General features: G+C 46.3%; 1 protein-coding gene across 1 annotated transcript in view; it reads right to left on the bottom strand.

Moving 5' to 3' along the window:
* The window catches only part of LOC122932841 (Down syndrome cell adhesion molecule homolog), a 406,234-nt gene that overhangs the window by 365,107 nt on the left and 16,696 nt on the right, over positions 1-24,431 (bottom strand).

Here is a 24,431-nt window from a genome sequence, read left to right on the forward strand (position 1 = left end):
CTTCTGAAATTTACCATTATTTTGAAGTCTTTGGGCTCTCTACCGCCATCTATCACCACATTATTAATATATACTTAGAGAGAGGTTCTCCCCTTTAGTCAATTCCTACTTCTTACAATGAGCTGATGACAAAGTATCCCCGTCCAGCGATCAGCTGTTATCTATGCGGAAACCTGTCAGTAAGTGTTCAGTTCACCCGCAGCACCCCCATAGGTTAAGCCAAGCATTACACAGTGACCATTCAAATGAGTGCGTTGTCTAAATAATGGAGGACACGAGGGGGCTTCCAGAGCAAAAGATGCTCTTTGTAACACTCAAGTCAAGAGATTAAGATCCTGAGGACCCTCAATATTATTTCACTAATGGGGTGTATGACGGTGGGTCAGAGACCATCCAACTGGGGTATATTGGGACTCACAAACCACCACGGACAACGTACTGCAGGGATGTTCGAAACGATCCAGGTGACCGATTCCTATAAGTAAACGCTCCACTTTTTAGCTACTTTACTTGCATCTCATCTTACATTACATTTGTTATTTTTTATCCGACCTCTCCAAAGACATTCATGAAATCTTGGGTAATTGGAGCCGTCCAGCTCCTGGGCCGTAGCCACACAGACCGCGTCCTCTATTAACTGCGGCGTTAGCTACAATTAAACTCCCGCCCGCGATAAGCAGATATAGATAAACACATTTTACGCTCCAGTTCTCGTCATAGGATTTATTCCCCAGTGTCGAGAACCTGTGTGCGGATGGAAGGGCTGAGTCCCAGGGCAGGGAAATCTATGTCATGAGCTCTCTCCAGATCCGCCAGGCTTCTGCGCTATGTAAACAGGCCTGTAACACTGGTCAAAAGAAGATTAAACTGAATTAAAAGGGTATTAAAGGGCATAAACGCCTCGAAACCTTACATTATCTAGGCAACTCCATTTAAAAGGGATTATCCCATAATTAATGTAAAAATGTATCATCACACACCACGTAGCACATGACGATCTCTTTCTAACGAAGCTAGAACCAGCCCTGTATCTCACATGGTTACCGTACAACCTGAAGTATATATATATATATATATATAATATATCTGGAACAGGATACTATAGAAGGGAAATAATGACAGACTCCACCGTGGTAGAGAACTCTGATGACACCATGCATATGCAATTACTGTAGAGGAGTTACACTTTAAGAGGACTTCAAGGGGTCATCAGATACGTTACAAAAACAAACAAAAAATCTCACCTGAGACATGTGCGTTTGACAGTTGAATCTCATGGTCTTGGTCTCATCATCCTAGGTGGCCGCGTTTTATAATATAATAAGACCCTAAGAGCAACGAGCCGACTGCTGAGGCCAGTGACTGGCTGCAGTGGTCATATACACACTACTGGACTGGAAGTGCTGGAACGGCAGATGAGCAATTCATTTTTTTGATTCAGCAAAAAAATAAAATAATTTGGGATCCCAGAAAACCCACCTTGATACAGGTCACCAAAATGTCAGATCTGTGGGGGCCCCACCAATCAAGGTACGACTTCTGTTGATTGAAGTGAAGGGGCCAGAGACAAGCACTGCGGCCTCTTCCGTGGCCTGTAACATCTCGCCCGTCGGTCACATGGACTTTCTGCAACTCAGTCGGGGTTGAGCTGCAATACCAATCACAGCCACTATACAATATACGGCGCTGTTCCATAGTATACAAAGAAGAAGCCTGAACGTTGCTGCAGCTGATGGGCGAGGGTGACAGCAGCTGGACCCCCCACCGATCAGATATTGATGACCTATCCTGAGCCTCAGAAAATCCTGCAAACAATATTCATGTGTATATTTTACAGTCAGTGGAACAGACATCTTGAATATGACCGTCTACAAACCCCAACAACAGGCAGTGACTGAACACAATAATAATACAAACTGCCTCCCGACGCGACGCGGGAGGAATTCCACAAAGCGTGGATCTGCATCTGATTTACTAACAGAGTTTGTTTCCCTAATTGCGTGTGTTACCACTTAATTCCACAACATTTCCTTAAAACCTTGAAGGCTAAACCGAGCTGAAACGTCTAATTGGTCTAATTTCTCGGGCTTTGAAGCATTCAAGTGCAAATAAGCGATACCTTTAAATTATTTATTTGTCCCATTTATAATTAAGGAGGCTCTTGGCACGTCGCTTAGCAAGGCAAGTCTAATGTGCCGAGAGTGTGCGAGGCAGGTGCATGCATGGGTGAGCAAATCGTGCACGTTCCACTGTCCTGTCCTCAGGAGGCACACGGGCGGCTAATGGCGTTTATTTGCTAAACAGTTTACCGAATGATGAGATTCAGGAACACCAGGCCCGGAGGGGAAATGACAGAAGAGCCTGTGCATCTCAGATGTGCATCTCTACGTTCTGTGTATGCAAGTATGGAGGTAAAAGAAAATTGGGTTTAGCTGGGGTGTGACCCTGATGATGCTGACACGAGCAGTAGGAGTTAACAATACCCGGGATACGACTCACTTTCGATTGTGGAGGAAAGCAGAACCACCACCCAACTATATTATCAGGTGGCATTTGGTTTGGAATGAAAGAAAATAAAAGGCTTGTATCGGATGGGAAAGCGGAGAGATGAGCAGTAATGCCACTGACCCTTAGGAAGATCGGAGGAGTGCTGCCACTAGAATGGGTTAAGTGCCAACCCCTTTAACAATACCATGATACCGGTGGTGACACTTCGCTGTCCAGCACGTCATCAGTCGAGGAAGGCCCCGATATAGGCACCCTCTTTAAAGGTAGAATGCGTGTGCCTCATGGTGGGCATCCACCACCTATCCCTGCTGGGGGAGAGCGCTAGTCAGGTCTGTTGCAGCTTGGTGAAACTGGTAGAAAATCCACCGTCTTTCATATGAGACTCACACTGCCACTAGGCCCCGATATAGGCACTGATGGTGCTCTCTTTGGAGGTAGACCTGCGTGTGCCGCATGGTATGCGCTCACCAACTATCCCCGCTGGGGGAGAGCGCTAGTCAGGTCTGCTGCAGCTTGGTGAAAATGGTAGAAGATCCACTGTCCCTCATATGAGACTCACGCTTCCACCCTGTTCACCCCCAGTGGAGGAAGCAGGGAAAGCCTGGGAACTTAAAGTGGCCCTGGAAAAATTACTAAAAGTGGCCCCCCGTTTTGTAGTTGGGTCCAAACGGATGGAAGGCAGAGGAAGCAGTCCCATATTGTGGAATATTATACGACCCCAACAGAGCCAAATACCACAGTCCATCACAAAATACTGCCAGTAGCACAAAATACATCCCCAAAAACTTCCACTGGCCGGCAGTGAGAAGGGCTTAGGGGGCCCCCGGGGCATCGGCCCACAGGGAAATTTCCCTGTAAGGTCTATGGCCAATCCGCCCCTGGGATGAAGGCCCTGATATAAGCATTAACGGTGCTCTCTTTGGAGGTAGAATGGAGTGTGCCGCATGATGTGCACTCTCCAATTATGCAATCTGGGGGTGAGTGCTAGTCAGACCTGATGCAGCTTGGTGAAAATGGTAGAAAATCCACTGTCCACCCTCATGCTGTGCACTGCAGCTCAATTTGCTTAGATTAGCTACTGTGTATAATCACAGGCTCAGGCCTCATGCACACGACCGTTGTGTGCATCCGTGGCCGTTGTGACGTTTTCCGTTTTTTTTCGCGGACCCATTGACTTTCAATGGGTCCGTGGAAAAATCGGAAAATGCACCGTTTTGCAGCCGAGGCCGTGATCCGTGTATCCTGTCCGTCAAAAAAATATGACCTGTCCTATTTTTTTGACGGACAACGGTTCACGGACCCATTCAAGTCAATGGGTCCGTGAAAGAACACGGATGCACACAAGATTGGCATCCGTGTCCGTGATCCGTGGCCGTAGGTTGCTTTCATACAGACGGATCCGAAGATCCGTCTGCATAAAAGCTTTTTCTGATCTAAGTTTTCACTTCGTGAAAACTCATTTCCGACAGTATATTCTAACACAGAAGCGTTCCCATGGTGATGGGGACGCTTCTAGTTAGAATACACTGCAAACTTGGTACAAGACTGCCCCCTGCTGCCTGGCACCACCCGATCTCTTACAGGGGGATATGATAGCACAATCCTGTAAGAGATCAGGGCTGCCAGGCAGCAGGGGGCAGACCCCCCCTCCCCAGTTTGAATATCGTTGGTGGCACAGTGTGTGCCCATCGCCCCCCCCTTCCTCCCTCTATAGTTAAAAATCGTTGGTGGCACAGTGTGTGCCCATCGCCCCCCCCCCCTTCCTCCCTCTATAGTTAAAAATCGTTGGTGGCACAGTGTGCGCCCACCATCGCCCCCCCTCCATCTTCCCCCCCCCCCATCATTGGTGGCAGCGGAGTTCCGATCGGAGTCCCAGTTTAATCGCTGGGGCTCCGATCGGTAACCATGGCAACCAGGAAGCTACTGCAGCCCTGGTTGCCATGGTTACTTAGCAATAGTACAATAGTAGAAGATTCATACTTACCTGCTTGCTGCTGCGATGTCTGTGACCTGCCGGGAGCTCCTCCTACTGGTAAGTGACAGTTCTTTAGCAATGCACCGCACAGACCTTTCACTTACCAGTAGGTGGAGCTCCCGGCCGGTCACAGACATCGCAGCAGCAGGCAGGTAAGTATGAATCTTCTACAATTGTACGATTTTTAACTATAGAGGAAGGAAGGGGGGGGGGGGGGCGATGGGCACACACTGTGCCACCAACGATTTTTAACTATAGAGGGAGGAAGGGGGGGGGGGGCGATGGTGGGCACACACTGTGCCACCAACGATTTTTAACTATAGAGGGAGGAAGGGGGGGGCGATGGGCACACACTGTGCCACCAACGATTTTTAACTATAGAGGGAGGAAGGGGGGGGGGGGGGGCGATGGGCACACACTGTGCCACCAACGATATTCAAACTGGGGAGGGGGGGGTCTGCCCCCTGCTGCCTGGCAGCCCTGATCTCTTACAGGAGAATATGATAGTACAATTAACCCCTTTAGGTGCCGCACCTGAAGAGGTTAATTGTGCTATCATATCCCCCTGTAAGAGATCGGGTGGTGCCAGGCAGCAGGGGGCAGTCTTGTACCAAGTTTGCAGTGTATTCTAACCTGAAGCGCCCCCATCACCATGGGAACGCCTCTGTGTTAGAATATACTGTCGGAAATGAGTTTTCACGAAGTAGCTCATATCCGACAGTATATTCTAACGTAGAGGCGTTCCCATGGTGATGGGGACGCTTCAAGTTATGTTCGGGTGTCCGCCTGGCCGTGCGGAGGCAAGCGGATCCGTCCAGACTTATAATGTAAGTCAATGGGGACGGATCCGTTTGAAGATGACACACTGTTGACTTGCATTGTAATTCAGGACGGATCCGTTTGGCTCCGCACGGCCAGGCGGACGCCAAAACGACTTTTTTTTCATGTCCGTGGATCCTCCAAAAATCAAGGAAGACCCACGGACGAAAAAACGGTCACGGATCACGGACCCACGGACCCCGTTTTTTCGGACCGTGAAAAAAAACTGTTGTGTGCATGAGGCCTCAGCAGAATGCCAGTGCATGTAGAGAAGATTTAGATAAGATAGAATGATTGAAGGCCGCAAGCAACCAATGGGAGTAGTAGTGATGGGATTTATGGAGTGTTATTTCAGATAGTCAAGTAAGGGTTGTTTAGTGGAAATTTCCCCGTGGGCCGATGGCTACTCAAGCCGTCCTCACATCTGCCAGCCAGGCTTATAATGAACTGATTCTCTCTTATGCACCTGACCAGCACCCGCAGGTGTCCTCCTGAATTCAACTGTATTGATGTCCTTAGGACAGTGATACAGTTGAATACTATGGCACAGGTGGCAGTATTTTGTGCTGCACTGTGGGATTTGGTTTAGCTGGGTCAGGTATATTGCTGGCCCTGCCTCATTATGTTACTCTGTCTGTCAATTTGAACCCACCTACAACATGGAGCCATTTTTACATATTTTTCCAGGGCCACTTTTAGTTCCCAGTCCGCCCCTGGGGTTGTTCCATCTGGAAACCTCTTTGTAAATGCAGCCATGATAGCAATCACCATCGATGCATCTACTACAACCCCAGCAGATTTCATTGGCCCCTGCAGGCAGTAGTAGTAAAATCCTATTGTACCTATTCATATGAATGGGAATTAAGAAACACAAGGTCGTGCCAAGACCCCCAGAGCTGGAACTTGCTCTTTGTAATGGCTAATCGAATTGGGTCCCAAGTGGTGACCCCCCCCCCATTTATGAATTCTACTGGCACATGAAATGAAGTTGTCCCATTGGGGTTGCAACAGGACCATGTTTCCATGCATGAACAGGTATCTTCTATGCATCAAATAAATCAGCACATTAAGGACCAGCAAAAGTCCTGAATTTGCAGGGACTGTCTCTAATTCTCTGAGAAAGTCATTGCAAATGTGGCCTGTCCCGAGCGAAAAGTGGGAAGGACTTCTGTAAGTAATGCCCATAAGTGGGTCCTTCTGCTGGGTTTGTGAGTATTACTAGGGGCAAGTTCTACATGTCCCAAATTTAGCAACTACAACATTGGTAAATATGAACCAGACGGACATTTTAGACCTCTGGAGAGCCTCAGATTTTGCCTTTTGGAGGAAGATTCCGCCACTAAAAAACAAATGAGGTATCACATGGTGGCCATACAGATGTAACAAATGGACATGCCAAAAAGTGCAGCCCATTCTAAAACTGTAAAAAATATAGCAATTTCTTGAATTGACCTCCACAAACCTTGCACTGGGGTGACACAAAAACACCCTGCTCCACCCCGGCCCTAGTCATAGGGGTTAGGGCCCCCTCAATGGCATTTATATGCCCCAATAATGTAGGGGCAGGTGGGATAGAGTGGTTGTGGGTCAGACTGGGGCCCGCCCTGCTTTTAAGGAGCGGGTAATGATACCCTATGATAATAAAATCCTTTATGACCAGGAACAATAGGGATCCTAATACCCTCTGAATGACGCAGGCTGATAAAACAGTCAGCTAAACCAACACGGATTTACTTTACACGGCTATGCAAATACAAGGCCTATCCGGTTACAGAGGAGCCGGGGACGTGCTCGGCAGACAGCTCCAGAATTAGGGACAGGTGGCCGGGACGCCTCTGTTTAAAGCTCCCAGCGCAGAGTATTATGCTATTATTGTCTCGCGCACGACAGATTTGGCCAGCTGCCCGCGCACACTGTTTGCATTTGATAAGACGTCTTTTACGGACACGGATAGATAAACACATTATCTCTGACTGATGGGAAAATATGCATTTTAATGGTCTTAACTAAAGGCTGGTGAATGAGACGGGTTTAACGTGTAGCATATGGGGGGCAGATACTTACAACCACGCGCCCCTATTCAAATCCACCATCCTACATGTGCCTGGTAGATAATTAAAGAAGTGGGGGGGGGGGGCGACGGTAAGGGTCCTGGACTCCTGGCCCAAAATAAAGCACTTCATGCAAATCCACTTACCAGATCAGACATGTATGAGCGAATCGAAATCGATCCAAATTTCAGGGAAAATTTGCCAAATTTGCTTGTGCTTTATGGTAATGAATCAATTTTCCACTTGAGCGCGAAGAGCCTGCCGCCGCCATCTTGATTGAAGATCCTGTGCGAAATCTGGTGCGCGCTGACGTATGACGTCCCCACCTCGCCTGACGTGATGCTGCGCAAGATTTCAATCAAGATGGCGACGGAGGGCTCTTTGCAATCAAATGGATGAGGCAAGTATGATTTTTGAATTTTATTTTTAGTACAGACCTTAATATTAATGTCAGATGCGGCGATCAGTGTTGAATGGAGCATCTGAAGGGCTTCGCAATTGCCGTTCCCTGTCAGTGCGCCCACTACTCACAAAGAAATGCGCTTCGTGACGAAGTAATTCGTCACAAATCAAAAATTATTATTTATTTTTTTATTCGGCAAAGCAGCCGAATCGAGTTTTCAAGAACTTCGCTCAACACTAATGACTAGGGCCGGGGTGGAGCAGGGTGTTTCTGTGTCACCCCAATGCAAAGTTTGTGAAGGTCAATTCAAAAAGTTGCCATATTTTTACAGTTTTAGAATGGGCTGCACTTTTTGCTATTACCACGTGGTTTAGTTAATGTATGGGTCTATGGATGGGCGCCGAGGGTGCCTGGTACCAGATGGGGGTCAAAAGCCATCCTGCCATACAGCACATGGTAGATGGGGACAGAATTTGTACTGGGACTCCGAAACTTCATGTTACGCCTCTGGCTATAACATGAAACCATTTTGTGCTTTCATGTAATACAATGCCCATGCAGTGGGCCCATACTGCACCTCAATATGTTAGCATATATACATACATGCTGAGAAGTAGGCCTAGCTCCCCCTGTGAACAAAAGGAATGAGCACTGAAATTCAACATGCCTGATCTTTCTTCTCCACCAACATCATTTGTCTGGGGAGAGTCAGCCCACTCCCATACCCACAAGATAGTGGGCCAATCCTGCCGAAAACTTAGGGTTTGACCATCTTTACTCTTACAGTACGCAAGGCCGTCTTTGCCGCAGGGCAAAAGGGGCAGCTGCCCCGGGCCCAGTTGCTCCTGGGGGCCCATGGGAGCTCCGTTTCCCGACTCCCATTCACTAGTGGGCATTGCTAGGTTAAAACATTCGGGGCCTGGGCCCCGGATGTTTTGTCCCAGGCCCCGAATGTCCTGCCTGCCTGCTAGATACAACTGTATTGCCGTACACAGAACGGCAATACAATTGAATCTAATACACTGGGAAGAGGCGAAGGACCTGCGGTGACATCACAGGTCATGTGATCAGCAAAACAGGCTGTGATAGGATGACCTGGATGATGTCACCATCATGTGACCAGTGCAGGATTGGACCAGAGTGAAGAGGAGGAGCCTAATGCAGGACTGGAGAGGTAAGTGAAGGGAGAGGCAGAGCAATACTGGGAGTTGTAGTTATTTAACTGGGATGTATGTTAGGGCTGAAGGGAGGGATGTTATTGACATGGGACTGTATGTTGAAAGTTGATGGTGGGGGTGGGGGGGATAATGTTGATGTACATGGGTTTAGGCTACGTTCACACTTGCGTTTGGGGATCCGCTTGTGAGATCAGTTTCAAGGCTCTCACAAGCAGCCCCAAATGCATCAGTTTAACCCCAATGCATTCTGAATGGATGCGGATCCATTCAGAATGCATTCGTTCGGCTCCGTACAGCCCCCCGTTCCGTTTTGGAGACGGACCCCAAAATGCTGCACGCATCGTTTTTGTGTCCGCATGGCCTTGCAGAGCCAAACGGATCCGTCCTGACTTACAATGTAAGTAAATGGGGAGGGATCCCTTTGCATTGACACAAAATGGTGCAATTGTAAACGGATCCGTCCCCCCATTGACTTTCAATGTAAGTCAGGACGGATCCGTATTGGGACTTAGAAATTCAAATCTAATACAGACGAATCGGTCCTGAACGGATGCATTTGTTTGTATTATCGGTGTGGATCCGTCCTGTACAAGTACAGGACAGATCCGCACGAACGCAAGTGTGAAAGTAGCCTAACGCTGGGTTCAGACCTGAGCGTTCTGAAACGAGCGCTCTGTATGCGCGATTGTACGGGCGTTTACAATCGCGCATACAGAGACAGGGGTGCACACATTGTCGCGCGTTCCCGAATATCTATGTGCGGGAACGCGCGACAAACGCCCAAAAAAAAGCTCAAGCACTTGTTTGAGCGTCGGGCGTTTTACAGCGCGATCGTACGCGCTGTAAAACGCCCAGGTGAGAACCATTCCCATAGGGAATCATTGGTTCTTGCCTGTTGTGCGTTTTACAGCGCGTAGGAACGCGCTGTAAAACGCTCAGGTGTGAACCCAGCGTTAGGGGGTGATGTTTACATGGGATTGTGCGTTGGAGGTGGCTGGGGAGGAGGTGATGTTATTTACATGGGACTGTATGGTGGAGGGAGGATTATAACTGCAGGGGGCACTGCAAATCCAGGGGACATTATAGGCATCTTATTACTACTGGGGGCTCTATAGGAGGGTCTTATAGATCCGCCTTATTTCTACTAAGCGCACTATGGGGGCCTTATTACTACTGAGGGGAACAATAGGGGGCCTTATTTCTACTAGGGACTCTGAGGGTATTATTAATATGGGAGGGCTCTTCTAATAATGGGGGGCATTGTTGAGGAGCATTATCACGGTTGGGGCAGTATTAGGCTGGGTTCACACTTGAGCGTTGCGCAAACGCGCATTTTTATGCGCGTTTTTGTAATAGTAAACGCGCGTTTGACGCGCGTTTGTGTGATTCACTACAGTGTCCTATGGCCACAAACGCCCCAAAAGTCGCTCATGTACTTTTTGGAGCGTCGGGCGTTTTACAGCGCGATCGTACGCGCTGTAAAACGCCCAAGTGTGAACCATTCCCATAGGGAATCATTGGTTTCTCCTTGTTGAGCGTTTTACAGCGCGTAGGAACGCGCTGTAAAACGCTCAGGTGTGAACCCAGCCTAACTAATGAGGGCATTCTAGAAGAGAATTACTATTGGTGGGACTATGAGGAGCACTATTACTATGGGGGGCAGTAATGTTTCTTCAGGATAGTATTTGGGGGTATTGGGGGGGGGGGGGTCGGGGCGTAACTAAAGGCTCATGGGCTCCGGTGCAAGAGTTCATCTTGGGCCCCCCTTCCCTCAGTGCTTTGTGTGTCTTCTTATGTGGCACAAGTGTCTTTGGGCCCCTTCATGCTCCTGGGCCCGGTAGCGACTGCTACCTCTGCACCCTCTATAGCTACACCCCTGGGGGGGGGGGGGGGGGTTACAGCAAGCAGCAGGATAACACTGTGAGGACTCCAGTTGGGGGATAATGATAGAATGTGAGGAAGCTAAGATGTCTGTGTGTCACACTCTGCAGAGACAAGGCGGCTGAGAGAAGTTGTCCAGACCGAGTGGAGAAGATCTACAGAGAAGATGATGACAGAGAGGAGACGTCACCTGGAGGCCCTGGATGTGACAGGTAAGTGCTGCTGTATAGCAAGTACAGCAAAGTGCAGGGGGGGGCGTTATCCAGGGGGCCCAAGTAAATTCTTGCCCAGGGTCCAATCAATATTAAAGACGGCCCTGACAGTACGTGTACTGCTTTCAGGTATCCAGTGCAGACTGGTCCTTCTGTGGTTCTACTGGACCAAGCACAGATCATTAATAATCTGAAACACTATGGAGATCTCAGTCCGGTTCAGCAGAATCACCCATGGTCCCTAAGGATTTGAGGCAGCTCTTCATGCTGGTTTTTCAGCCAAAGCAAGAGGTGGATTCTTGAAGTGAATCGGAAACATAATGTAGGACTTCTTCTGGCTTTGGCTGAAATATCTGCCTTAAATTGTCCTCCAAACAAAAAACCTCTTCTTGAACCTACCCAAGAGGTGATTCTACGAGCTATTGACTCATAGGGTGGACTTGGTTTTTCACACATGATTTTTCCATTTTGGCTTCATTTATGTTGAATAACTAATGAAATGGTGGAATTTGTTGTGCAATGTTCTTCATCTACTTCTAAGGACTTTAAGGTTTTTTCTTTTTTTTTTATTACGTACGGATATGTAAAACCATAGAATTCAAACATGGTGGACTTTGTTTTTCTCACGGCTGTATGTACAAGGAAGAAATCCCACAATAACACAGAAAATCGTGACGCTGGCATCATGACGCACCCCTCCTCCGGCAAACGCTAAAATTAAATCAATTACGCCTGAAAAACAAGTCGCTGGCTGATGTATAGAATGTGTTACTTTTCTCATTAGACAGGAACAAATGGCTCAACATATGGTCTATACGAAAGCTATAAGCCAATTCTGAAAAGTCGTCTCTTAATTAGTGTACAGAAAAAAGCCTAATGAATTTACTGCTTCTATTATGGTTAATGACATTGTTAACTCTTAAAGGGAAATGTCTCAGGTATGTAACATCAGGGTCAGTAATTAGCTGTCAGAAAAGTAAGGTGCTTCTTTTTTATACTGTAATGTTGTAGCTATTTTTTATTTATTTTTTAAGTTCTAGTGGTGGCCATATTGGAGGCACACACCTCCACCATGTATTGCCTGTATAGTCGATACAGTGGAGGGGGGTGCTGCAATGAACAGAAATCACAATGTAAATGTCATGTATTATTTAATTATCCAGAAATTGAAGTAGTGCAGCCCTTCCCACAGAGACCCAGGAGTGGTGCACACAGAGACATCTGTACCGTATACAGTATAATATTACCATCTGGCCTTTTCTAGGTCTCCTGCAATAAAATAGAGCTGCCTATAAGCTAATGATAATGAGATGACTCTGCTTATTCTGTACCAGTCTATACAGAAAAGCTGAAAAGTGAGCAATGGACAACAGGAAGTCACTACTGCCTATTGTCACCACTGTAGTGGCCGGTGTGAATAGTGCAACATTTTTATGTAACTAGGGACAAAAAATAAAAAACACCACCAAAATATTTAAAACTATACTATCAAAAAAAAAACTGCTTAACAAGTGTTATCTGGGAATTTGATATTGATGGCCTATCCTCAGATCGGTGGGGGTCCCATTAGTGGTTAGGCCAGTGAAGTCAACGTACATCGGTCATGTGGCCTAGGAGCAGCACAGTCCCATTCAAGTGAATGAGGTTGAGCTGCAATACCAAGCACAGCCACTATACAAAGTATGGTGCTGTGCTTGGTAAGTTACGAAGATACATAAGCGCTCACCGGAGCTCTGGTGAGAGCTGTGGCCTCTTCAAACAGTTAATCAGTGGGGGTGCCAGGAGTCGGATCCCCTCACAGATTTGATATTGATGACCTAGTCTGGGGATAGGCTAGCAATCTCAAATTCTTGGATAACCCCTTTAAAATAATAATTTTTTTATCTACACATAGGGATCAAACAAGTTTGACTTCTGATAGATCCAAAAATGAAGGGACTGCCGAGCTCTCCTGGCAACCCTTCTATTAAAACTACTTGAGTGGAACTGCAAGAGTTAAAGGGGTTGTCTCATGAAGACAGACTCTGTCCATATCCCTTATATTACATGGGCGTTGGTCAGTTTCAGGGTCTGCTGAAGTAACACCCCAGAGTGGTGTTACCACTCCTTCACCTTGCTAATGTCTTTATTGGTCTAACCTAATGTCATCGTATGCATTTATTCCAGGTCCACTACACTGTGCATTCCTTATCTGTTTGCAACTGTTAAGTTCAAATGTAATGTGCCTGGTTCACCAGCAGGTGGCAGCAAACATGGCAGAGCTGTATGTAGATAGAATGGAACTTACCATTCCATCCTAACCCCCCTCAGGAGAGGAGTGGGCGAGTCCTACTTCCTGCAGGAAGGGTGGAAACAAGTTCAAGTCAGTCTAGCTTATCCCGTGCTAGGGGACAGGTGTGCAGGGGCACATCTCTGCTGGATGTGCCCAAGCCAGCCAGAGTACCCTCAGCTCTACTGGCCATGGAGGCCAAAGCTTAGAGCCTCAGGAGACAGGAGGAAAGTTCCCTGGCCTAATCTAGAGATAGACCATACAAAGAGAAGTGCAGCATACAAGAAGAAGCAAAGTTATACAGCCAGCCTGTCAGTACAGCAGAGCCAGAGAGAAACAGATGTAGCAGAGTCGAGTTTGCCTACCAGTTTCATGCTAAAGCCTGCTGGGACCAAGACAAAGTCTGTAAACCGTTTTGGAAAATGTTTATGCAAAGTAAACTACATACAAGGTCTGGACTCAATCTTTCTTTCAAATCCCTCAATTATTACCCCTATTTATTGCTTTGCAGCCAAAGCCTGGGGTCCAGCCGTAACAAGGTAGGAGCACCGTGACACACATAGAGACATTTTAGGCCGCAACATACCACTCGGCATTTCCTATACCTGAGACGTCTTATATATAGAGGGCCCTAGGGGGAGGCGCGCCATTGCACTGACAGTAGGATGATCACAGGATGTCCTGCTTCTAGGATCGCCATCGATCAGCTGTAATTCATGGTGGAACCTAGCTGCTAGTGTTTGATTTCTCTACAGCACCGCCACAGGAGAAATGAAGTATTACACAGCTACCATCGAAATCCAAAGGGGGTCATTAATGCCCTCTGTGCTGCCGGAGGATGAGCCTAATTTATGATGAGGCAGAGGCAAAACGGGGTCTTGCAACTTTCTTTACGCCAAAAACTGGCATAAGGACTGTTAGTAAATGACCCCCAAAAGGTTGTAATGAATTAAATGTCGGGTCCTCCAGGGTGAAAGACGCTCCACGATCTGCCGAATAGATTGGGGAAGACCCTCATAAGATCTGAAAATTGTTTTTGAAGATGGGTTTTCTAAAGACGACATCTTTTAACGTTATACTGTGAAATTCTAGATATTGGCATGTGATGTATGAAATAAAACCGCACGACATGTAGGTGTGCGGTGATGTTAATACGTTTACTAGCTGCGTCTTTCTAAGCTTATCACCATTTGTATTCCTTTAATCTTAACAATACAAGGATAATGTCAGTGTAATCCAGAGTCAATGACAGGGATAATGTTATTAGCCGGCCATCTGTTGCCGATACGACATGGAACATAGGGGAAACGATTTAATGACTGGTAACTGCCCATGGAAGCACGTAAAGAGAATTTCCATCATAATGTAGCGTTACCCTCACCAAACACAAATCCATGATTATCACACAGACGTAATATGTCCGATACAAGGAGCACTACAACCTCCAACATGACTGACCACTGAACATGACCATAATACAATTCTGTACATAGAGCACTAAAACCTCCAACATGACGATAATACAATTCTATACATAGAGCACTACAACCTCCAACATGACCCAACCACTGAACATGACCATAAAGCAATTCTTTACATAGAGCACTACAACCTCCAACATGACCCAACCACTGAACATGACCATAAAGCAATTCTATACATAAAGCACTACAACCTCCAACATGACGATAATACAATTCTATACATAGAGCACTACAACCTCCAAACATGACTGACCACTGAACATGACCATAAAGCAATTCTATACATAGAGCACTAAAACCTCCAACATGACGATAATACAATTCTTTACATAGAGCACTACAACCCCTAACATGACCGGACCACTGGACGTGACCACAGTATAGTTCTATTATACTCTATACATGGAACAGTACAACTCCCAACATGACTCGACCATTAGACATGACCATAATACAATTCTATACATAAAGCACTACAACCCCCAATATGACCGACCACTTAACATGACCATAACACAATACTATTATACTCTATACATAGAACACTACAACCCTCAACATGACCCGACCACTAGACATGACGCATCCATATACAGAATTCTTTGACTCTTTTCTAACATTTTCCAGGAGCGAGGAGGTGACGATATGAGAGCGATGAGCGGAGAGATGCGGGGGCCGGGGGCCCGTCATGGCCGACTAACCTACTTCACGTCTCGTTAATTATCTTCCCAGACGAGATACAAGGACAATCCTAATAGAAACTAGGGTGTGAAATCGCAGATAAGTAGGCCGTTTACATCCAGCAGGTAGACCTGAAGACGACTTCCATGAGATCTGCAAGATGCCGACCTCAACACTTTTATTGACTAATTAAACTTTGTAACTTTTAACTAAACAGACAATGCTGGATCGGGCGGCCATATCACTCTGTGCCAGGAGGTCCTCGAGTGCCCCATTTATGGCCATACACTTTGCACATTACCAGATGGCATGTACCATAGAGGTAGACTAGTCGGCTACTATGGGATCCCTGGAGAGAGGGGCCCCAGCCCAGGTTGGCCTCATCCATCCTTCTTCACAAGCCCTGCACTGAGTGACTTGCAGGTGAGCTCATGGTGGGCTTGTGTTATACACAGCAGCCAATCTGAGGAGGCAGAGCTGCAGGGGGAGGGCGAGTGTAGCAGCCTGAACCAATGATGAGACAGGAGGCGTGTCTTAGACTACCTCAGCCTCCCTGTAGACAAGAGTATGAGACTGTCCACAGCTGTGCAGTGCGCCCTCTGCCTGCCCTGTAACTGTATGATAAGACAAGACACATCGCTGGAGATGAGTAAACACCAAGACCACCAGGTTTAACGTATTTTACACTAGGCCGCCTGGGAACAGAAAACTGACCCCCAATATACCCTTGACCGCTAGGTACGAGCTCCCACTTTTATCTTATACCACTAGGGAATATAATATTAACCCCTCTACTTTCCTAGACCACCAGGTATTATTCCCCTCTTTTACTCTAGACAACTAGGTATTATTCCCCTCTTTTACCCTAGACAACTAGGTATTATTCCCCTCTTTTACCCTAGACCACCAGGTATTATTCCCCTCTTTTACTCTAGACAACTAGGTATTATTCCCCTCTTTTACCCTAGACAACTAGGTATTATTCCCCTCTTTTACCCTAGACCACTAGGTATTATTCCCCTCTTTTACCCTAGACCACCAGGTATTATTCCCCTCTTTTACCCTAGACCACCAGGTATTTTCCCCTATTTTCCCCTAGACCACCAGGTATTATTCCCCTCTTTTACCCTAGACCCCCAGGTATTATTCCCCTCTTTTACCCTAGACCCCCAGGTATTATTCCCCTCTTTTACCCTAGACCACCAGGTATTTTCCCCTATTTTCCCCTAGACCACCAGGCATTATTCCCCTCTTTTACCTTAGATCACCAGGTATTATTCTCCTCTTTTACCCTAGACCCCCAGGTATTATTCCCCTCTTTTACCCTAGACCACCAGGTATTATTCCCCTCTTTTACCCTAGACCACCGGGTATTATTCCCCTCTTTTACCCTAGACCACCAGGTATTATTCCCCTCTTTTACCCTACCCTTTGCCCAGCATGCACACTTGTTTCTCCTGGGCCCCACAGCTGTGACATGTCCGCCACCTACACCCAGAGCAAGATTATGTGACAGGTCAAAGGGCTGAGCGGGCCAAGGCCCTGACTATTTCTTACCACTGCTAGAAATGTACAACTAATGGCAAACGCACGCTATAGTGCCGTCTCTTACAGTATAGACATATTGTATTAGTCAGGAAATGTATAGCAGTGATATCAAAAGTACTGTATGGCAGGATTATGTGGGTGCTGTATGTGAGCCCTATTTGAAACTATATTGTGGTATTATAGGGGTACTGTATAGCAATATTATAAGTGAAAAACGCACTGTATGGTGGCTTTGTAGAAGTACAGTATGGCAGTATAATGTGGGTGCTGTATGTCAATCTTATTTAGCACTATATGGTGGTACTATGGAAGTACTGTGGCTGTATTATATGGCCGTTGTGTATTACTCATATTTATTATGTGAGTGCTTTATGGTAATCTTTTTTTAGCACTAAATGGTGGCATTGTAGAGGAACTGTATGGCAGTATTAGGTGGTTGCTGTAATGTTACTCTTAGTTAGCACTATATGGTGGTATTGTAGTGGTACAGTATGGCCGTCTTATGTGGGAAATTCATCAATTTATTATACTGTACAGTATTATATGAGTGCTTTATGGTAATCTTTTTAGTACTAAATGGTGGCATTGTAGAGGTACTGTATAGCAGTATTATATAGATGCTGTCTGTACTCCTATTTAGCACTATATGGTGTTATTGTAGAGATATACTGTAGTATTGCTGTATTATGTGAGTGATTTATCACTACTGTACATGGTGGTATTGTAGAGGTAGAGTATTGCAGTATTATGTGGGTCATTATGACTATATGGCGGTATTATGGAGGTGCAGCATGTTAATCTTATTTATCTCTGTATGGTGGTATTGTAGACGTAGAGTATTGCAGTATTATGTGGGTCATTATCACTATATGGCGGTATTATGGAGGTGCTGCATGTTAATCTTATTTATCTCTGTATGGTGGAATTGTAGAGGTACAGTATGGCACAGTGTTGCGGTATTACGTTCTATTACTCTCCATGTTTATCCTTCATGGACTTGATCCAGCCAAAATATAAGCGAAAGATGTCATTGGCCGCTAGTGAAAAGCAAGCAAACAGCGCCTGGGGGAGAGGGGCCTATGTCAGTCTGGATGAACATCCTCTATTTGTGTCATGCCTAGGGCGGGGTAGAGAGAAGGTCCCCCACCATTCAGGGCCCGATCCCCCTTTGGCCGATCCTGCTGCTCGGCATGAGATGGTTTTCCATACATTTACACACATAGACCATCCATACGACTGCTGCTGTATATAACCAGTGTACAGGATGCAGCAGGGCGCGTATGAGGCGGGTTATTCCGCCAGCGCTGACAACTGACAGGGCACCGATCACACACTGCACAGCTTCTTCTCTAAATCCGGGAATCTTGGATCGAGCTGGAGGATATAATTATTAGTTGTCGCTGAATAGGAAGAGCTGAGATCAGCACGTCGCTCACAGCTCGGGGTAGAGACAATAGAGCGCGCGCCCTGCGGAGCCTCCCGAGGTCTTATAGTACAGAACAGGCATCCGCACTGACTGCAGGCTGCACCACATCCACCCTAGACTCCGGCACATCTAACTCCGCCGCAGGATTCAAACCAGCACGTAATCATGCATTCAGGGCGATCCAGCGACGGCTCCCCTGTGATTCCACGTGTGCATGCAAAAACAAATCGGGATAATGAATTTAACGCGTGCCTATGGGTTGTATGACACGGAGTGGGTACAGTCTTTCATCTGCAATATCAGAGCGTAAAATATAATAAATTTTTTAAAGTTACCGTAATTCATGAATTTTGCAATAGATTTTGGGCTCATACACACGACCATTTTCGTGTCCGTTTTCCAGTCCGCACAATACAGAGGTCTGTGTGCTGTCTGCATTTTATTGGTAGATCTATTGTCTTAATAGGGTCTGTGGTCCATATTTTGCGGACATAGTTTATCTTTTCCGGAACGGAGATACAGATCCGGAAAGAACGTGGATGATCCATGTGCTTTCTGCAGCCGTGTGTCCTATACTTGTTCGCAAAATGCAGACCGCGGACCCATGGAAGTTTACTGGTCCGCCAAAAATGTGGATCCAATTGAGAAGCGGTCAGCGTCAGACTGAAGTCCCTTGGGCCCACCAGGGGAAATGAGGGCCCATCCTCAGTGTATATAGGACCTTAAGGGCCCTGTTTTACTAGGGACCCGCTGCAGGATCCTCTGGCGGCCAGTGCCACCCTGGATATGGTTGTGTGCATGGGACTTTTACTGCAGATTTGCCATGAATTTCACCCTTGTTGGGCAGCAGGGGGGCGCAATTGTTAGCATTGTTGTCTTGCCACACTGGGGTCCTTGGTTCAAATCCAATGGATGGCGACATCTACATGGAGGTTGTATGTTCTCTATGGGTATGCGCAGGTTCCCTCCCTAGCTCCAAAAATAATAAAATAAAAAAAATGTAAGGGTAGTCCAGAATTAATTTTTAAATGTCCCCCTCCTCTTATCTTCACCGGAGTTTCTGGACCGCACATGTAAACGTCCTACATGGACAGAGTCATGTGCGCCACTGCAGCCAATCACTGGCCTCAGCTACATGACGAAAAAATAAATTAAAAAAAGTGAGACCTCCCGAACTCCCAGAAGAGTTGACAAATCTCCCAGGTACCAAATAAGCCCTTCTGACACCTCCCATGTTCTATGTGTGGCGCCCCTGCGTACAAACCCACCTTAAGAGGATGCGGCATGTCACAAAAAATGGGTGTGGCTTATAAGAGGGGGTTGCACCCGGACCCCCTGTACGTTGCTTCTGAAACGTGAACCAAGTATAAAATACATCCATAGGGCTTGTACACACAACAGATTTTGGCAAAACCAGCCACACATTCCGTATCTGAAACCCCTGTTTTCTGCCGCAGTTTTTGACGGACCTGTTGGCGGTTTAGCCTCATTAAATGAAGCTAAAACGCAAGTGGACGTCGCTCACGGTTTCTAGTGGCATCTGTGTTGACAAAGTACCAAGAAAGGTTTTTAAAAAAAAAATTGGGCATGGTGACAGAAGATAAACCTCGGCAGCTCGAACACATGAAATCAACGGAAGGAGGTTACCTTGTGCCAAAAGCTCCGGGGCGGCGGCGGAAGCCTACAAAAAAGACTGATGTCTTTTGAGGGATCCTTGGGTTTTTTCTGACATGTTCCTGTCCTCTAAGTGACCCACGTCGAGGGCAGCAGCGAGGTTGACTCCCGATGATCAGACAGAGAGGAAGTCGTTACCAGGGAGGATGCAGATGACTCCCATAATCAGAAGCCTTCCCCGTTCATCCCGATTACTCTCTGCAGGCGCATGGGAGACGTTTAGTGCTGCCCGTAGCGTAATGTGACAAGCCGGGGAGCGCTAGTGTGTACAGCTTGGTATGAGACATATACCAGTATGAAGCTCAAACAAGCCTCGTGTCTCCAGGGCACGGCAACGCTTCCGCACACAAATTGCTTCAGACATCCAATTTAAAAAAAATAAAAATAAGATGCATGCAAAAGTGGAAACAAAAAAAAACATCATACGTCGCACATTTTAGTTGGTTGTCAGCCAAACGAGCCTTCTCTCCTCACCTTCCACTTGGCTAAACCAAGCGTGCCTCTGTTCTAAATGGTGATAGGGGCGGAAGCTGCTGCCAGACACACCCCACCCATTTTGAAAGGAGCGGCCAACCATCCCAACTCTCCCTATCACTAGATCTTCAGGGAGGCGATGGGTGTCAACATGCCCCACCCTTCTGTTCTTAGGGGAGATAAGCCGCCAGCAGATCGGTCTGGCAGTGGCTTACACATGCATGCTCGGTCGAGCCTAGCGTGCATGTGTATGGAGGGCGAGAAGAGGCCGGACGTCCGCCTGACAGCCACCTAAAGTGCACAGCTAAATGTAGGCATCATGGGTGACAGAAAGGAGGAAACAACCAGCGGGTGTGCCCCCGTCTTCTGTGTACGCCACTGTGAAGTTCATACACAGAGATGTAGCTTGAACTTCCTGGGCTTCAATGCAAGATCTGGAATGGGACCACCACCTGCCATGTACCATTTGGCTACCTCCAGACTCTAGGGTCTGGGGGCTTCTGCTAGCTTTGCACCCCCTATAGATAAACCTGTGCTTCTATGGAAATACATGAAATTCATACAGTGCCCGGGCAGATCATCATATGGAGCCCACACTGAAGGACACAGAAATCATACAGAATCCATAAAAAATAATAATACTGATGGGCAAACAAATCATACAGCGCCCATACACATCATCATCATCTGGAGCTCATACTGAGGGACAAACAGAATCATACAGCGCCCATGCAGAACATCATACGGAGGGCAACAGAAATAATATAGAGCCCATAACAAGACTCATACTGTGGCACAACTAAATCATACAGATGGTATGGAACTCAAACAGAGGGACACAGAAACCCTACAGCAGTGTTCCTCAACTCCAGTCCTCAGGGCCCACCTACCGATCATGATTTGAGAACATCCCACAGAATGAATACCTGTGGTAAGTCCTGATGCACTGATGCTAATTATATCACCTGCTCAATACTAAGGAAATCCTGAAAACATGACCGGTAGGTGGGCCCTGAGGACCGGAGTTGAGGAACCCTGCCCTACAGAACCCAATAACAACATCATATGAAGCTCTCGTAGGACACACAAATTATACACTGCCTGTCCAAAAAGAAAGTCACCACCTGGATTTAACTAAGCAACTGAGCCTCCTATTGGATAATTACTGCAGGGGCGATTATCTTTCAGCTGACAACAAGTTATTTAACCCCAAGTGGTGCAATGAGTTGATTCTCATTTCTTAAACAACCATGTCGAAAGACACATCTCGTGGTCGTGGAAAAGATGTTAGTCTGTTTGAGAAGGGTCAAATCATTGACATGCATCAAGCAGAGAAAACATCTAAGGAGATTGCAGAAACTACTAAAATTGGGTTAAGAACTGTCCAACGCATTAATAAAAACTGGAAGGATAGTGGGGAACCATCGTATTCGAGGAAGAAATGTGGCCGGAAAAAAATCTTGAATGATCGTGATCGGCGATCACTGAAACGTTTGGTGAAATCAAATCGAAGAAAAACAACAGTAGAACTCGGGGCTATGTTTAATAGTGAAAGTAAGAGCATTTCCACCCGCACAATGCAAAGGGAACTCAAGGGATTGGGACTGAACAGCTGTGTAGCCGTAAGAATACCACTAATCAGTGAGGCAAACCAGAAAAAAAAAGGCTTCAATTTGCTAGGGAGCATAAAGATTGGACTCTGGAGCAATGGAAGAAGGTGATGTGGTCTGATGAGTCCAGATTTACCCTGTTCCAGAGTGATGGGCGCATCAGGGTAAGAAGAGAGGCAGATGAAGTGATGCCCCCATCATGCCCAGTGCCTACTGTACAAGCCTGTGCGGGCAGTGCTATGATCTGGGGTTGCTGCAGTTGGTCAGGTCTTCACATCCTGAATGACCAGGTTATTCCATCAATGGATTTGTTCTTCCCTGATGGTACGGGCATACTCCAAGATGACAATGCCAGGATTCATCGGCATCAAATTGTGAAAGACTGGTTCAGGGAGCAGGAGACATCATTGTCACACATGGATTGACCACCACAGAGTCCAGACCTTAACCCCATTGAGAATCTTTGGGATGTGCTGGAGAAGGCTTTGCGCAGCGGTCAGACTCTACCATCATCAATGCAAGATCTTGGTGAAAAATGAATGCAACGCTGGATGGAAATAAATCTTGTGACATTGCAGAAGCTTATCGAAACAACGCCACAGCGAATGCGCGCCGGAATCAAAGCTAAAGGCCGTCCAACGAGATATTAGAGTGTGTGACCTTTTTTGTTTGGTGGCGATATTTTTTTTTTGGACAGGCAGTGTATAATACCCATACAAAACCTCAAACCAAGGGACACGGAAATCATACAGATCATATTGAGCTCATACTAAAAATTATACAGAATTTCTATAGTATGGTGTGCATACTGAAATACACAGATCTCATACAGTGCCGATACAGAACACCACATGGAGCGTATACAAAATTACCTAGGTATCATAAGGCACCCATTCAGAAGACAACCAGGTGTAAACAGATCTCATACAGAATATCATACGAAGCTGACGTGGAAAGAACTCCTGTGGTCCTCGTACAGAACACCATATAGAGCTCATACTGAAGTCCACTGAACCGATACAGAACACCACGCAGGATCACACAATCAGAGCTATGATACCATAGAGAACTTCACAAATACATTTTGCGCATCCGGATACATTGTGGTATACTGCAGATTGTTAACAGTTGTGTGTATGAGGCCTTAAAGGGCCTGTCCATATCACTGCATCCCTAACAGACTAAACTAGCGGCACGCCCCCTCCCATCCCCACTGTAGGTTTCCCTCATGGAAGACAATATACTTTTAACCACAGCCCTGCCAGGCAACACAAAGCACATTTACAGCATTTAACACAATGGATGAATCAAATTATAATTTAATCATCTGATCAAACACTCATCCGAACAACCAGACGAAGAGGAGACACAGCAAAAAGCAAGGCGAGCAGACCGGGAAGTGGCACACCAAGGGTTAAATATTCACAGACAACAATTCTGCTCACTTGTATCTTCCAGTAAAATTCCTTGGAAAATTATATAAAATTAACTTAGATCAGTAAAGAGGTGATTCCCCTTTAAGATAATATTCTCATTTTTTCATTTTCAAGTGGATTTCCACCCAAAGCTTTAAAATGCCCATAAGTCAGCACAACAGGAGATAAAACAATAGCAACATTTTGGTAATTCTGTTCCTTTTACCTACAGAAATATTGCCATTTCTTCAGGTTGCAGCAGACAACAGGAAGTGCGGCCATATTGGTCGTCACTTTTGAATAAACTTGTCAGGAACTGATGAGCAACATTCATTTTGCCGTCTCTACCAAAGTGAAAATTTACTGAGAAGCAAATTTAAAGCCGACCCTAAGGATGGTTGAACTTCCTGTTGTCACTGTTTCAAAATGGCCGCCATAACAACATTGAAAAATGTAATTATCTCTAAGTATAATAGAGATAATCACCTGATGCTCTGTCTCCCGATCCATTTCTATATGGTGCTTTACATTTTGAGTGGAAATTCCCAGTAAACCTTTCCTGCAAAAAGATGTCTATTACTAAAAGCCTAGAATTTTTTTTCAGGAAGGAAGAAATAGTCCTTTGACTGCAGGCACAGAAGAGGGAGTCAAGTCTGATGGAGGGAGAGGGGTCTCTCCGCCGGCACATCGGCCAATGGGTTACATGACATCCAGAGGCCAACCAATGAAAGATACATAAAAAAATACCCCAAAACAAGGGTAGAATTGCTTTATTTTCACCTGTCATCTCCCATTAACCACCCTGACCCCCTAAAAAAAAATA

This window comes from Bufo gargarizans, chromosome 3 (genome assembly GCF_014858855.1).
Source record: "Bufo gargarizans isolate SCDJY-AF-19 chromosome 3, ASM1485885v1, whole genome shotgun sequence".
NCBI classification, from domain to species: domain Eukaryota; kingdom Metazoa; phylum Chordata; class Amphibia; order Anura; family Bufonidae; genus Bufo; species Bufo gargarizans.